Raw genomic sequence first — 15657 nt, forward strand, 5'->3', positions numbered from 1 at the left:
CCCTCCCCCGCTTCCATGCAATGTCATTCCTAGTGTTGAAATACCATTTGCCTGCCAGTCTGGGCAATTTTTGCATGTGAAGTGAGAGGCACCATCTTGTTCCTAACCTCAGGCACTAAAACTATTTGAGTAGCATTGTGCGCAGAGAGAGAGAGAGAAGGAGGGAGGGAGAGAAAGAGAGAGAGAAGAAGAAGATGTTCTGCTTTGTAGTAAAGTTAGATTTTTTTTCCCCATTAACCAATAACAAAGGGAATAAGGGAATCTTAACTAAATCATCTGTCATCGTTGACTGGCAAGATAATGATTCTGTGTTAGTAAAGAGAGAGACATAAATGATGTGTTGTGAAATAATAATCTAAAATTGTTTAACAGGTAGGTAAAAATGGCACTAATGTCTAAGGCAACAAACCTAATGTGACAGGAAAGTAAATGTTAGCATTGGCGTTTTTGTAAGCAGTTTAAAAAGTTCTCTCTCTCCCCACAAGCCACTCTCACAGCAACTGGCATGCTGCTTTGATCATATTACTGTTTCCGATTCTACCTTTGTAACTATTACTACGTGACACTCACCCCAGAGGTGGGTTTCAGCAGGTTCTGACCAGTTCTGGAGAACTGGTAGCAGAAATTTTGAGTAGTTTGGAGAACTGGTAGTAAAAATTCTGACTGGCCACGTTCCCATCTATTCTCTGCCTCCCGAATCCCAGCTGATTGGGTGGAAATGGGATTTTGCAGTAACCTTCCCCTGGAGTAGGATGGGAATGGAGATTTTATAGTATCCTTCCCCTGCCATGCCCACCAAGCCATGCCCACCAAGCCACACCCACAGAACCGGTAGTAAAAAAATTTGAAACCCACCACTGACACCCCATTGCTTAAAACTGGCCAGTTCTTCACTAGTAATTTGTAGTATCTTCTAGCATCATCCAATCAATGGTATATTGTTATAATGAGGACAAGCTTCTCTTAACAAAGCTTAGGTAATATTAGATTTTATTTATTTATTTATATTTCATGTTTCTAGCCCACCCATCTCCCTCAAGGAGGGACTCAGGGCAGTGTACAATATAATCAACCGTTGGAAGAAATATCCTTCTGGTTTCAGTTCCAAGTGGAGGAAAAGACATTGGATTCATGGAAGTTGCTTGGAAAGAAGGTTTATTGATGAACAGGATCACATGGCTTCCTGAGCTCCTGAGTAGAAAAAGGAACAGTTGCTGAGAGTGCCTTGGTTTTATGCCCTCTGTTGGACTTTGAATTTGGGCTTGTATTCTGATTGGTTGTCAGACTCCCATGGGGCCATGCAGGAGCAACTCTGCATAGACTGTGTTTTGAGTCCAAATTTGCTTGAGCCTTGCTGGGTAATGTAATCTCCCCAAGTGCCATGTAGTGAGTTCTGTTCCTAGATGGGTAGAGGGCTAATTCGACCTTTGTTATGTAGAATGGGCTGGTTCAGGCCTTAATGGCCCATTAACAAAGATGTGGGAGGGGGGGCTGAGTTTCTGCCTCCCTTTTAGGGGAAATATTCTGCTCTTTTAATATTTCCTAAAATATTTCATTTTTCTAGGAGAGGGGTGGGTGCTAACTTCCTACACAATACAGAACACAGCATGCAAAGTTAACATCAGAATATAAAAGATAATTTAAGATTTTACAGATTTTAAAATTATGAAGTTATAAAATTTCAAAGAAATTTAAAAAAATCCAAGATGGCCATTTAACGTTGGTTAATAAAGGTGGAGGGAGGGATTTCATGGTGCCAGCCAACTCCCTGATTTCATGGTCCTTTGCATGCAGGCTGCAGAGGCAAGTTTTGACCCCTTTATAGAAGTCCAGGCGAGTGTGGGGGGGCTGCCTTCATTCTGGGGGAAGGATATTCCATAATGAAAGGGCAGTGATAAAGCTCTCTTCCTAGATCCTGCCAGTCGAAATTCTGCACCAATGAATGCAAGACCAGAGGGAGAAGATGGCTGGCTCAGGTGAAAAGATCAGGGTCTCATGCAATAGCAGCAGATTATGATTTACTTTATAATTACTTTATTTTCCAAATAGGTATGTGGAAGGGTCCTTAATCTACGGCTACATGAAATATTGATTTATCTTTCCACTAGAACCAGTTCATGAACTGAAAATGATCATATGTTGGTGATCCAAGATTATGAATTTACTGTAGGTTTTTTTTTTAATTTGATTTATATGCCGCCCTTCTCTGGAGACTCAGGGTGGCTTACAATGCGTTAAGCAACAGCCTTCATACTTCTGTATATTTATACAAAGTCAGCTTTGAACTCTCTCTCTCAAAGTCAGGTTTGAACTCTCTCTCTCAAAGAGGAGACATTTTTGCTGACATCATGCTAAAAAAAAATTCCACAATACTTCACACAGTGGTAAAATCCAAGTTTTCTTATATAATTCAAAGTCATATTCACATTTGTATCGAAGTGATTGTTTAAACACTAAATTAATAAACTAATGGATGTTAAAATGTGACAATACTGGGACAAATCCAAATTATATTAGTACGTATCTGCTTACTCATTTTTACCTTTCCAGCATTACAAGGTGGGCAGGCAACCTTTTAAAAATATTTTATGGGGTACCCAATAGATGTAAAAAAAAATGAATTAATCTCACATTAAGATCATAAGAGATATAAATCCTTAGCAATCCATTTGTTAACATTTTTGAACGCTTTATTTTACAAACTACAAAACATTTAGAACAGGGCTGTCAAACTCATGGCCCGGATGCGTCACACACTGGCCACGCCCACGCCCGGTTTAGTGAAGGAGAAAAAAAAATACCGATATGTCATGTGATGCTACCATGACGACATGAGTTTGACACCCCTGATTTGGAAGGCTAAGGAAAGTTGATAAAACTGGGAAAGTATATTAAGAGGCAAGCATATGGTCTGGGAAACAAGGACAGTATAAGACAAATCTTTAAAAGTATATATTTTATAGAAATAGCCTATGTTCAAAGAATACCTCTGTATTGTATTGGTAAGCCATTGCTTTTGTAGTTCTATCCCATTACTTTGTAGAAACTACCTCACATATGAGCTCATTAAGCACAGAATTACTCTGCTCTATCCAATAGCTTATTATTATTAGTGTACGGCATCATTACATTAGCCAGGAGACCACAATGCTATTGCAGAGTAGTAGTTTGGCTGCCAATTTACCACCTCTGTTGTAGGACATGCTCACATGCTTCCCAAGGTGCGCCACAGGAGGATGAGCTGGCTTCACACCTGAAAGAAAGATGAGCTGGCTTCACACCTGAAAGAAAGATGAGCAGATCTTTCTGTAGTGTCATCCTAGGCTCCCTCCCTTCCCCAGAGCTGTCTCGTAAAAGGGACTGCAAGTGGAAAGGTTCAGAGCCAGCAGGAATCTGACTGCCTGAACAGAACCCCAATTTGTCTCCTGACCAAAGTGGTACCTATTTATCTATTTGTATAGAACATGCTTTTGAACTGTTAGGTGGACAGAAGCTGAGGTGAGTGGTGGGAACTCATCCCAACATGTGATGCTAGGACTCAAAGCAGAGATCATCTCCAGTGTCATTAAACTACTGAGCCACCTGCCTGTCCAATAACTGATCATATCAGTATCCTAACTCTGAATAAAGTGGGCGTGTGTTTTATGTTTGCTTTGTCACCTCTGCTACCAGAAAAAAGAATGTGTGCTTCAGTGAAAGGATGAGGCTGATTTCTATTACTAAAGAACCCAGTGGAAAAAAATTGTTTTCCAAAATTCATTTAATTGTATTTTTTGAATTGTATTTCAGTAATAATTTATAAATAAATCCCAAGAGATCCGAGATATATATTATAATTACTTTCTTTTTTCAAATTCTGACAAGTGTCTAAGTATTTTTACTTAGCTTTACTTACCTTTTTTTTTTTTTTAATTGTTTGGACTATGCTGCTTATATGAAGATGTTGAAATCAATGAGACAATTCTGACTATTACAGAGAAAGTCTCAAAAGAGTTCGTCTTTGTTTTAAATCTTGCAATCTATACAAATTATTATCTATCTATTTATTAATTGTTTCTGTATATTCACCTTCATGAAAATATTTAGTATTGAAGTGAGGAATAATACATAAGATTAACTTTTCCCCTCGTGTTTATCCCATACTTTTGACACACTATTTATGATAGATTATTTTATTTATTTATTTATTTATTTATTTATTTGTTTATTTATTTATTTATTTATTTATTTATTTATTTATTTATTTATTTTGTCAAGCATATATAAGATTACAGATATAAGTATAAACATGCAAACCATCTGGGTCAACAGAATTATCCAAGCCATAAATGATATAATCCAGTTTGCAATTCAGGTTGGACCCTTGACTTGATAATATCATTTAAAATTTGGTACTGCTAACCTACCTCATTCTCTCTCATTGGGATTGGCAGCTAAACTTCACAGGCCAGCATTCAGGATAAATGAATAATAAAACAAAACACTGGAAAAGAAAGATCTTGGGTTTTTGTTTTTAACCTAGTGGTCTTCTGTGAACCTCTTCAGCTTTCTCGAACCTACAGTAATAGAAGTTTTGGTTAAAACCATAACCGTCTTTGTTTTTCATCCAACTGTTCTCAGCTGCTGAGACAAATATTGAATATGGTTCCATGTTATGGAATCTTGTGATAATGGAACTGAGGTTTTGAACCAAATGGAAACAGAAACACATATAAGCTTGCTTATTTTTTTATTTACAGAACTTATAAGGCTGTCTCTGCAGAACTAACCCTGAGCGAACTTCATAAATCGCTGATCTCTGGAGGGCTTGGGACAGGGGGTGCTCCTCTGTCCTGGTCCTATTAGATCTCTCAGTGAACTTTTGATACCATCGACCATGGTATTGTGCTGTGCCGGCTGGAGGGGTTGGGAGTGGGAGGCACCGTATTACGGTGGTTCTCCTCCTATCTCTCTGACCGGTTGCAGTCCGTGTTGGCAGGGGGGCAGAGGTCAACCTCAAGGCACCTTGTTTGTGGGGTGCCGCAAGGGTCGGTCCTCTCGCCTCTCCTGTTCAACATTTATGTGAAGCCGCTGGATGAGATCATCCGTGGTTTTGGGGTGCAGTGCCATCTGTACGCTGACAATACTCAGCTGTACATCTCCACTCCAGACCACCCCAATGATGCCCTTGAAGTGATGTCCCGGTGCCTGGAGGCTGTGCAGGTTGTTCTATCCCCAACCCCACGCACACACACCAACAGACGTTCAGGAGTTAAAGACCAAACCAGCTGGCAAAATTCTTTTCCTTATGATAACGGAACTTGGCAACAACCTAGTGGCTGCCTGCCAAGAGTTTATTATTTACAAAGAGGAGAGATAACTTCTCCCCACTTCTGATACATCAAAGGAAAGCAGCTCAATAATTACGGAATACTCCAGCAAAGTCTTAAAGCAAAAGTCCAGCAATGCAGAATGGCGTGGAAGCTTTTAGCTTTGTTCGTCACAAGGTTTGACTGGCCACCACGCTCCCTTTTATATCCTGTGGGGTGTGGTCCAGTGACTCAGCCTAACCTCAGGCACGCCCTTTCTTCTGTTGCACGCGCTTATCTCTGTGATGCTGGCGTGGGTCCAGCCAAGACTCATTACGCTCATCACTGTCCATCTGTGGCTGTGTGGACGTGCTTGGCCCTGGCCCTATCTCTTGCCCTTCGGCGGACACCGAAGGCATTGCCAGAGAGGAGGGTCCTGGAGAGGGAGGCCTTGCCAACTCCTCCCCTTCACTTTCGGAGTCCTCTCCTGACGATGACACAGGCTCTGGTAACGGAGCCACAACACAGGTCTGGATGGGGAGGAACAGGCACCGACTCAACCCCTCCAAGACCGAGGGGCTGTGGTTGCCGGTGTCCCGATATAGCAGCTGGTGCCATCGCTGGCTATTGGGGGCGAGTCATTGGCCCCCACGGAAAGGGCCCGTAACTTTAGAAGAGCATATGACGGCTGTGGCTTTTTATCAGGTTCGCCTGATACGCCAGTTGCGCCCCTTTCTGAATCGGGACTCCTTATGTACGGTCACTCATGCCCTCGTTACTTCCTGCCTGGACTACTGTAATTCTCTCTACAGGGGGCTCCCCTTGAGGAGCACCCGGAGGCTCCAACTGGTCCAGAATGCAGCCGCGCGGGTGATTATGGGGGCGACATGGGGCTCCCATGTAACACCTCTCCTGCGTGAGGTGCACTGGCTTCCGGTGGTCTTCCGGGTGCACTTCAAGGTTTTGGTTCTCACCTTTAAAGCGCTCCATGACTTAGGGCCTGGATATCTACGAGACCACCTTCTGCCACCGATAACCTCCCACCGGCCAATATGCTCCCACAGAGAGGGTCTCCTCAGGATGCCGTCGGTCAAGCAATGTCGACTGGCAACCCCCAGGGGGAGAGCCTTCTCTGTGGGGGCACCCGCCCTCTGGAATGAGCTACCCTCAGGGATACGAATGATCCCAGACCTCCGTACTTTCCGCCGGGCTCTGAAGACTTTCTTGTTTCAGCGAGCCGGGCTGGCTTAAAATTTTAATTGATTAATTTTTATGGGTAAGGGGTTTTAAAATTGGAAAGCCAAATTGGATTTAATTATTTTTAAATTATTTTAATTTTTATACTGCATGTATTTTAATCCTGGCTGTTCACCGCCCTGAGTCCTTCGGGAGAAGGGTGGTATAAAAATTTAATTAATAAATAAATAAATAAATAAATCAATCAATCAATCAATCAATCAATCAATCAGTCAATATAAAAGTCCAACAAAGAACCCAATTCAGCTTTGGATGAGCTCTAAAACCAGCCCAGGGTGGGAATGACATAGGGTCATTTTATTTGTTCCCTTGGATCAATTGTTGTTCTTTTTACAACATTTTTGTTCTGTTTTTCATCTGTGAACCTGCCCTATTTGATTTTTTTCTTTCAGGAGGATAGAAATTCTTGGTAAAAGGCAGTCCTGCTGACAATCAGGCCTGGAATCAATTCCTCTTCCCATCCCTTCCTCTTTTCAATGTGTGACACTGAGCAATTCACGTTTATACTCTATTTGGAGTGATATTAATCTCATATGCAATTTTTCAATTATTTGTCCAAGTAACTACATCCTTCATTATTTGTGCAAGCAACTTCATCCTGGAGAGATTTGTTCACTTTCAAAGCAGCTGCCCCATCTGTTGCAAGTTGTTTTATCAGAGTATTCAAGCTGAGTTATGCATGTTTTTCATGTGATTTGATCGCCAGACTTTTTAGCTCTGCCATTTTTTGATGTAAAATATGTAACCTGATTTAAAGCCTCCATTTTTCAATTACTCACTAAAGGTTTTATCTGCATTCATTCAGACATTTTAACCATCTCTATAGCATGAGAAATATATTTTTCAAGTGGTGATAAACTCACTTTGGTTCCCCACTCTAACCCCCCCATTAGATTCTGGACTGGGATTCAGCTGAGTTGGTTGTGCTGTGAGATCAATGGTTGCTCTGCTCTTTCTTGAGTAAAGCTTTTGTTTTCCCTGTGTTCTTAATTTTGGCCTTGTGCTAAATCAAATGCAAGACATCACTGGCCAATAAAAGAATCAAACAAGCAATATAGGAGTTAAGAGATAAAGAGAGTTCTACTGAGCTCAGCGATGATCCAAGTCATAAACTTAATACTTTTCATGCCAGCTGGAAGCATTCGTTTCAATGCTCACTTTGACATCTCACTATCGTTTCTGTACAATCTCTAAAGTGCTCCTTTTAGCCCTTCCTTGCTTCAGTTTCAATTTAAATCATTTAAACATGTTCATTTTTAATTCTTTTCAGTTTCCTGAAGGCTCCTTGTTTAGCCCTCAGTCCCCAGTCTCAAAATATGTTTTTATTTTCACCAAAATTGTCCAGTATTTTCAATGCCTTCTTTAATTGTTTCTCCAGCTGACTACATTTTTTGTATGTAGATATTTCTTATGTTTCTCTCATTTTCTCAACGTTCACATAATATAGTATCTTCCATTCATCCACATCCTCATTTTTTGCAGCAATCATTTTTATTCATTTTCCTTAGCTGTGGCATCTTTCATTTTATCACTCTAGCAAGCACTCTTTTACATATATACCATTAACATAATTTCCCACATGCTTGGGGTACGCTGCAATACAGATTTTTTTCATTCTCTTCCATGCAGCTTCCACAATTGTTTACATCTATTTATATTTATTCTGCTTGCGAATTTTCTTTTAATACTTTTTCATATAGATTCCTTCTTACTCTGGTAATTTTTCCTACTTTCACTCTATTTCAGTGGTTCTCAACCTTGTGGTCCTCAGACCCCTGGGAGCAGGGGTGAAATGCTACCCGTTCGGACCGATTTAGCTGAACCGGTAGCGATGGCGGCGGGTGGTTCGTAGAACTGGTAGCAATGGCAGCACAAGGCTCCACTCACTCACCTGGTCATCATTACTTCTTGGTTTTAACCAGGAAGTAACCTGTTTTTTACCCTCTGCACATGCGCAGAGAATCCGCGCACCTGAGGCGCATGTACTTCCGAACCAGTAGGGAAGGTAAGTAGATTTGACCCCTGCCTGGGAGGCTGCGATGTCGTCACAGGGGTTCTATGAAGGCTTGAAGAAATGTTATCATTTAAATCTTGAGTTAAGTCTTGGGGGTGGATGGCCATGGTTTGTAGCCACAAAAGTATTTAAACGGAGTTTGTACTGAAGAAACGGTTGAGAAACACTACTCTATTTTCTTTTTCTTTTCTTCCAGATCCATTTTCTTCCTAAAATCCATTTTAGACATTATCAAATAATGGTCTGTTCAATAGGATGCACATAGCTCAAGGTTTTCCATTATCTGCAGAGACACGTCTCTTATCCATGTCATAGGAAGTTCAGCAAGAAGAAGCAGGATAAGTCTCTATTTGAAGATATTTCAGTGGATGAATTAGTTCTGTAAGTCTACTAATTCAGTTGCTGCCTCATATGTAATTCTTTCCTCTGGAACTCAGTCTTATTGATGAAAGACACTATGATAATCTTGCTTGGAAGCATTATTTTTAGTCTGAGACAGTGGTTAAAGGTTAACGTAGGAATTCAATACCTATTGCTCTCTCTCTATTTTTTAAAACAACTTTGTGAAGAAAGTTGGGCTAAGAAAATAGACAGACAGACAGACAGACAGACAGACAGACAGACAGACAGATAGATAGATAGATAGAAAGTGAAGGGGGGAACACAGCTAGGTTTCTTGGTTGTTTTGGGAGCCTTCCTGAGGCAGTGAGGAAATTCTTGAAGAAATGCTTCAGTGCTACCAGGTTTGTAAGTAAAGGGTGAGCAATGATTTTGTATGCATTTCTCGGGTATGAAAGGGGCTTCTGGAACAGCTCCTCGCACGGAGCTTTGTAAATTATTAATGTGCCTTATGTCGCTCTATATTATGGAAATCAACCTAGCTCTGCTTGCTTTTTCATTAAAATAGTAAATAGTGGGGTTTTTTTTAAAAAAAGAAAGAAACAGAAAAGGAGAAACAAGGAAGTTAAGAAAAAGAAGGGAAGGGGAGAGAGAGAAAGAGAAATGTTCTTCCCTTTAAGACAGATAAAAAGTTTTGGTAGGCAATGTTACTGGCCTAATGTTCCACCATTTCACTGGTAGTGATTTAAAAGATCCAAAGTACTATGTAGAGTGATGAATTATGCATGTTTCATTTATTAGCTTGGGTGACCCTGTGAACAGCTAAGCTTGACAAAAAAATGAAGACCATTTTTTTTTTGTTCTTATTCTTTTTTTCCCCCTCTGGGTACAAATATCAGTTGGATTGTACGTGTGCTCAGAAGTCTGCCCCCACCCACATTTATGCTAAGGTCAGTTTCATCTCATCTCATCTCATCTCATTTTTGCACGTACTGTGCTGCTGGGAAAGGTTTCCCCGAACGTTAGGAAATTCCAGATAAATTTAGAGTCTGTGTCCTTGCTATGATCAGCACACTAAGGTTCTTTGTTTTTATCCTGTAACCTTGCTTCCCTTACAAATAGACATGCGAAGTACATAGGGGGAAAAAAGGCAAATAAGGCAATCCTCAACTTACAACCATTTGTTCTTCGAAGTTACAACTGCATTGAAAAAAAGTGACTTATGACCATTTTTCACACTTAACAGCTGTTGCAGCCCCAGTCCAAATGATCAAAATTTGGACGCTCGACAACTAGCATGTATTTATGACAGTTGGGATGTCCTGGGGTCAAGTAATCACCTTTTGCAACCTTCTAACAAGCAAACTCAATGGGGAAGCCAAATTCACTTAATAAAGGTGTTGCTAACGTAACAGCTGCAGTGATTCACTTAACAGCTGGGGCAAGAAAGGTCGTAAAATGAGCAAAACTCATTCAATTCATTCTGCTTAGCAGCAAAAATTTGGCTTCAACTGTAGTTGTAAGTTTAGGACATTCTTACTCACATGGACAGGTCAATTTATAGAGTTTAAAATCCTGCTTTCTCAGGTTTGGCCAGCTCCCAATACAGTGGCCTACTATATCAATGCCAATTACTGAAACAATATAATTCCAACCAGCAGAAATATCATGCCCCCCTCCACCCCAGAATAGCATGATTGTATTTATCTCAGTTGCCATATTTTTTTTTTTATTTGATTTATATGCCACCCTTCTCCGGAGACTCAGGGCGGCTTACAATGCGTTAAGCAATAGCCTTCATACTTTTGTATATTTATACAAAGTCAGCTTATTGCCCCCACAAACTGGGTCCTCAATTTACCTACCTTAGAAAGGATGGAAGGCTGAGTCAACCTTGAGCCTGGTGAGATTCGAACTTACAGTAATTGCAGACAGCTGGTGTTAATCACAATGCTTTCAGTCTGCTGAGCCACTAGGTCCCTGGTGGCTCAGCCACCAGCCCAGATCCAGATTGTTGGGGGCAATATGCTGACTCTGTAAACTGCTTAGAGAGAGCTGTGAAGCACTGTGAAGCAGTATATAAGTCTAATTGTGATTGCTATTGCTATTTTAGCAGTTAAAGTACATTCCAGTAACCAACCAACCACGATGCTTACAAAAAAAAACCCTAGATTTTCATCAGTTTAAAGTCCTTGTATTCCCATAACTGCTCTAAATCAAAGCCTTCCTGAATTCCGTTTACCTTTATTTGGTTCCAATTTAGTGCTGAACTTTAGTTGACTAGATCATGGCAGTGGTGGGTTGCCCCGGTTCGCACCGGTTCTATAGAACCGGTAGTAAACCCGGTCAGAGGCTCCGCCCACCAACCCCGAAGTCATCAGAATGCTTCTGCGCACGCGCAGAAGCTTTGCGAGCGCGCCCGCACGGCCCTGTTGCGAACCGATAGTAAAGGTAAGTAGAACCCACCCCTGGATCATGGGGTTTCCAAACTTGATGATTTTAAGTCTTGTAGACTTCAGCTCTTACGGTTGACTGAAGAATTCTGGGAATTGAAGTCTTAAAATTACCAGGTTTGTGGTATTCTTGTGTATAGCCTTGAATAAAACTTCTATGCTGCAGCCATAAATGGTCCTGAGTCTTTGTGCCTGACATCTCTTTCTGGACCCTCCTGTCAGGCAAAACTCTTTAACTGATGGGATCCACAACATACCTTCCCAGCCTGATCAAGTGAGATGGGCTGATTTAACGAGATGAAGATGGATCCGCAGGTAATCTGGCCCCATGCCATGCCACTATACATAACTAATAATATATCTTTCTTCCCACTTGTTTATGATCAAACAATTTAAATTTTTTAGGGCTCACCAAATAGGGTTGTGGCATGAAACAAAACAACCACAACAAGCGTTATTTAGGCTTTCATGTGGTTTTTTCATTGGTTTTTTGGGAAGAATTTCAAAGTAAAAGGCATCCTGCCTTTAGGGTTTACAGTTTAAAACTTGACAAAGAGGGGGAAAAATACAAGTAGGAGTGAATAACTAAGATAGGGTTGAGTAGGTCAAAGAAATGAGCTAATGTTTCAGCAGCGTATAGGTGTGGCTATTTAACAGATTAAATTTTTAAACTCCGCCTCTTTCTCTTCTCCTGCCATTGCCCCCATCCTTTGGAACATTCTCCCACCCAGAGGTGAGGTGGGCCCCCAATCTCCTGGCCTTTTGGAAATGTTTGAAGACATGGGTCTTCTGACTTCCTTGGGGCCCATGGAGGAGCACATAGCCATGGGACCAGTTAATGCCCTGAAGGCCTTCCTCACACCTTTAAATTCTGAATGTTTACCTCTTACGTAATTTTAGATGCTGTATGGTTTTTATGTTTTTATATTTTACTTGTACACTTCCCAGAGTCTGTGAGGCAGGTCGCAGTTTCTAAATATGAATCAGGTACCGTATTTTTCGGAGTATAAGACGCACCTACCTTTTTTGGTGAGGAAAACAAGAAAAAGAAAACTGCCTCTGCCTCCCAGCAATTTTGCCTCATTGCAGCAAACAGCAAACAGCCTGCTTTACTTTCATTTTCGTTTTCAGCATAGCTTGATTAGCACAAGGAAAAAAAATCTGCTCCAGCAATTTACCTCCTTGCAGCAAGCAGCAGAGGCCCCACAAAACAGCTGAGAGCAAAACAGCTGAGAGTTGGTCAAGTCAATCCAATCGACTTGTGCTAATTAGGCTGTGCTGAAGCTGAAAGGAGCTGTTTCTTCTTGCTGTTTGCTGCAAGGAAGTAACTACTGGGAGGCAAAGGCCAGTGGGTGGGCGGGGCTACATTTGGTGTATAAGATGCACCTAAATTTTCACCCCCTTTTAGGGGTGAAAAAGGTGCATCTTATACTCCGAAAAATACGGTAGTCCTTGACTTATGACCACAATTTCTGATGCTGTTGTTAAGAGTTAAGTGAGTTTTGCCCCCATTTTATTACCTTTCTTGCTGCCATTGTTAAGCGAATAACTGCAGGTGTTAAGTTAGTATAAAGTGAATATTATTTCCCCATTGATTGCTCGTTAAAAGGTCACAAAAGGAGATCACATGACCCTGGGACAACCGTTATAAATACATGCCAGTTCAAATTTTGATCATGTGATCATGGGGATGCTGCAACAGTTGTAGTTGTGAAAAATGGTCATAAGTCACTTTTTTAGTGCCATTGTAACTTCAAATGGTCATTAAATGAAAAGTTGTAAGTTAAGAACTACCTGTATATTAATAAATAATCAGAGAAATGTATGAATGTGGCTCCAACTGAAGCTGTTGTTCACCAATCTTCTTGGCTCCCCTAAATATCTCCAGTTCTTCAGGGCAGACCACTTGACCACTGAGGAGACTTTCCAAAATAGTCTTTAATATACCAGGAATCTGCTCTATAAGAAAGGAGAAAAAAGGTTTAGCACACCTATTTTATGAGGGTGAAGGTTCATTCTCTGAGCTTGTGGGTTGGTTTCTGAACATTTCATTACCAGACTAGGTAATATCTTCAGCATAGTTAAGGGGATTGTCAATGTTCTTCTGTTTATAGGGGCTTCAGGTATGGGCATGTCAAGTGAGGGCCTTGTAATGGGACTTGTGATGGGTCAGGTGTGAGTCATCAGTGAGTCTTGCAATGGGTCTTGTGATGGGGAAGATAAATCAGGTAAAGATCATTAGGAGGTGAAACCAACCCACAAGCTTGGCGAATGAGCTTCAGCCTCATACTACACCCAAGCTACAGATATTCGCCACTATTGCACACCTATTTTAGCTACACTTGCCCCTGATCAACCCAGCCAGCCCAGCACTAAGTTCCTTGATGATGTTGATTTGAAACCTTCAACACATGTTTTTCCTTCCATTTGTCTAATTCCTGATATTATATGTTACTTGGTTACATTTTGAGTGACCGTTCTTCTATAAACCAGATCAACTGCAGGATTAAAGTTCATTCGAACTTGATATACCGTGTCTAATAATATTCTCTTTGTGTATTTAAATGAGAGAAAACAGGTTACGGTCAGTAAAGTGGCAAGCCCAGTTTCTCAAAGTTAGTTGCAGATTCTTGAAATGACAATAAATAATGCATATCAGTATGACAGTTAATTTAAAAGGCATCGGAGGGCTTGAAAAGTAAAGAGAAAAATCATGCAATAGCTATCAGGGTCAAAATAGGGCTCTTATTAATTTAACTCTGCATATAATAGTAAACTGAGTGATAATCTTTATAGTTTTGCCTCTTTTTTTTCTTTTTTCCAGGGCGCAAGAGAAAATGTCTGCTATGAACTCTGCATAGGCATCAGGAAGGGCAACTGGCCAGTAAATGATCAGCTCCATTCATTCGCCCCAACTCTACCCTAAATAAAGGGATTAAAGGATTGTAAAAAGAAAAAAAAATCTTTCCAGATAGGACATAATAAGACCAGTTCCTTGTCAGATAAAATAGCAGAACATCGAAACGATCAGAACAAATCAAATGTACGATAAGATAAATAGTAACAAGGAAGACACGATAGATAAGCTTTTCTACCACCCACCAACACAGTAGTTGATTCCTGTTTAGATCCCCCTTCTGTCTCTTTCTACCTCTTTTTCCTTCCTAATGTCTCATATGTTCAATATCAAATTGACAAAGCATTCAAAGGAAATATCTTTTCAGCTGTCACAGCGTTAAACAAGCATTTTTTTTCCTGAAAGCATCAGAAATGTGACCGAGAGAGAGTTCGCATTTCCAAAAGTAGTAACTGCCTTTTCAGCTGAAAGAATTGCCTTCTGTCAGCAATAATGTCACCTCAAATATCTTTTGCAAAGCAACTCGTTTGCTGTGACATTTATAATTTATTCATCCCATGATGTTTGCACCATCTACAACTTCTTCAATTCCATCTTGGATATGCCATTAGCTTTAAAATGTATACATAAGGCAACTGGCTCCTTCTGTTAAAAGTTTAACAGAGATGCTCTTGCAAGATTAAAACAAGCAAAATAACTTTTGATATAATAAAATCTAAATATGGAGGCCATGTCCATTGGCATGTTGATCCTTAAATAATTACAGTAATTTTCCTCTTCATTCCCCCCCCCACCCTTTTAGTATAAATCTGTGTATCACATTTTTTGAAAAAGAACACTTTTACCAAGAACAAATCATCTGGTTACGTTAGCCCAATAGTGCATTATCAACTAGGACATTATTCATATTAATTTAATTGTTTTATGACAAATTTGCTATTGCAAAAAGTTCTCATCTTATATGATTAAAAAAGTAGAGTTTTGTATGGGTCTATGTATATGTGTGTCCATATCATTATTGCTGCTCCAATAAAAGTGAAGCAGTGATAGTAGAAGGATTGGACTGACAATAAAAGGCAGTTTTATTGGGAAGAATCACAGAGTCCATTAAATCTTCTTCAAGAGTGATGATTTCAATTTTCAATTTTTCAATTTAATTCAATTTATATGCCGCCCCTCTCCGAAGACTCAGGGCGGCTCACAATACATGATGGTGATGATGATCTTGATGATAATGATAATGATGTTGATGATGATCTTGATGATGATGATCTTGATGAGGAGTTGGATGATACTTTGATTCCATTTGCTGTTCTCCACTGGGTGCAAAATACTGGCTACTCATACATTCAGGCACATGATCTGCAATGAAGGATTTTAACATATAAACCACCAGAGTCTTTTCTGTAGCGAACTCACCACAAAGTTTAATGTACAAATTGTATGGTA

At 40.3% G+C, this 15657-nt stretch overlaps 1 long non-coding RNA gene across 2 annotated transcripts; it reads left to right on the forward strand.

Annotated features, from left to right (window-relative positions):
- Window positions 1-1900: 1900 nt before the first annotated feature.
- Window positions 1901-15301, forward strand: LOC117661992 (uncharacterized). 2 transcript variants are annotated; one of them, XR_004590213.2, is made up of 3 exons: window positions 1901-1976; window positions 8756-8940; window positions 14176-15301. It is a non-coding gene; the product is annotated as an uncharacterized LOC117661992 (long non-coding RNA). The 2 variants fall into 2 exon arrangements; XR_004590214.2 differs by lacking the exon at window positions 1901-1976 and adding an exon at window positions 1980-2049.
- The last annotated feature ends 356 nt before the right edge of the window (window positions 15302-15657 follow it).

The sequence above is a fragment of the Pantherophis guttatus genome, chromosome 2 (genome assembly GCF_059756535.1).
Source record: "Pantherophis guttatus breed Tessera chromosome 2, ASM5975653v1, whole genome shotgun sequence".
Taxonomy (NCBI): domain Eukaryota; kingdom Metazoa; phylum Chordata; class Lepidosauria; order Squamata; family Colubridae; genus Pantherophis; species Pantherophis guttatus.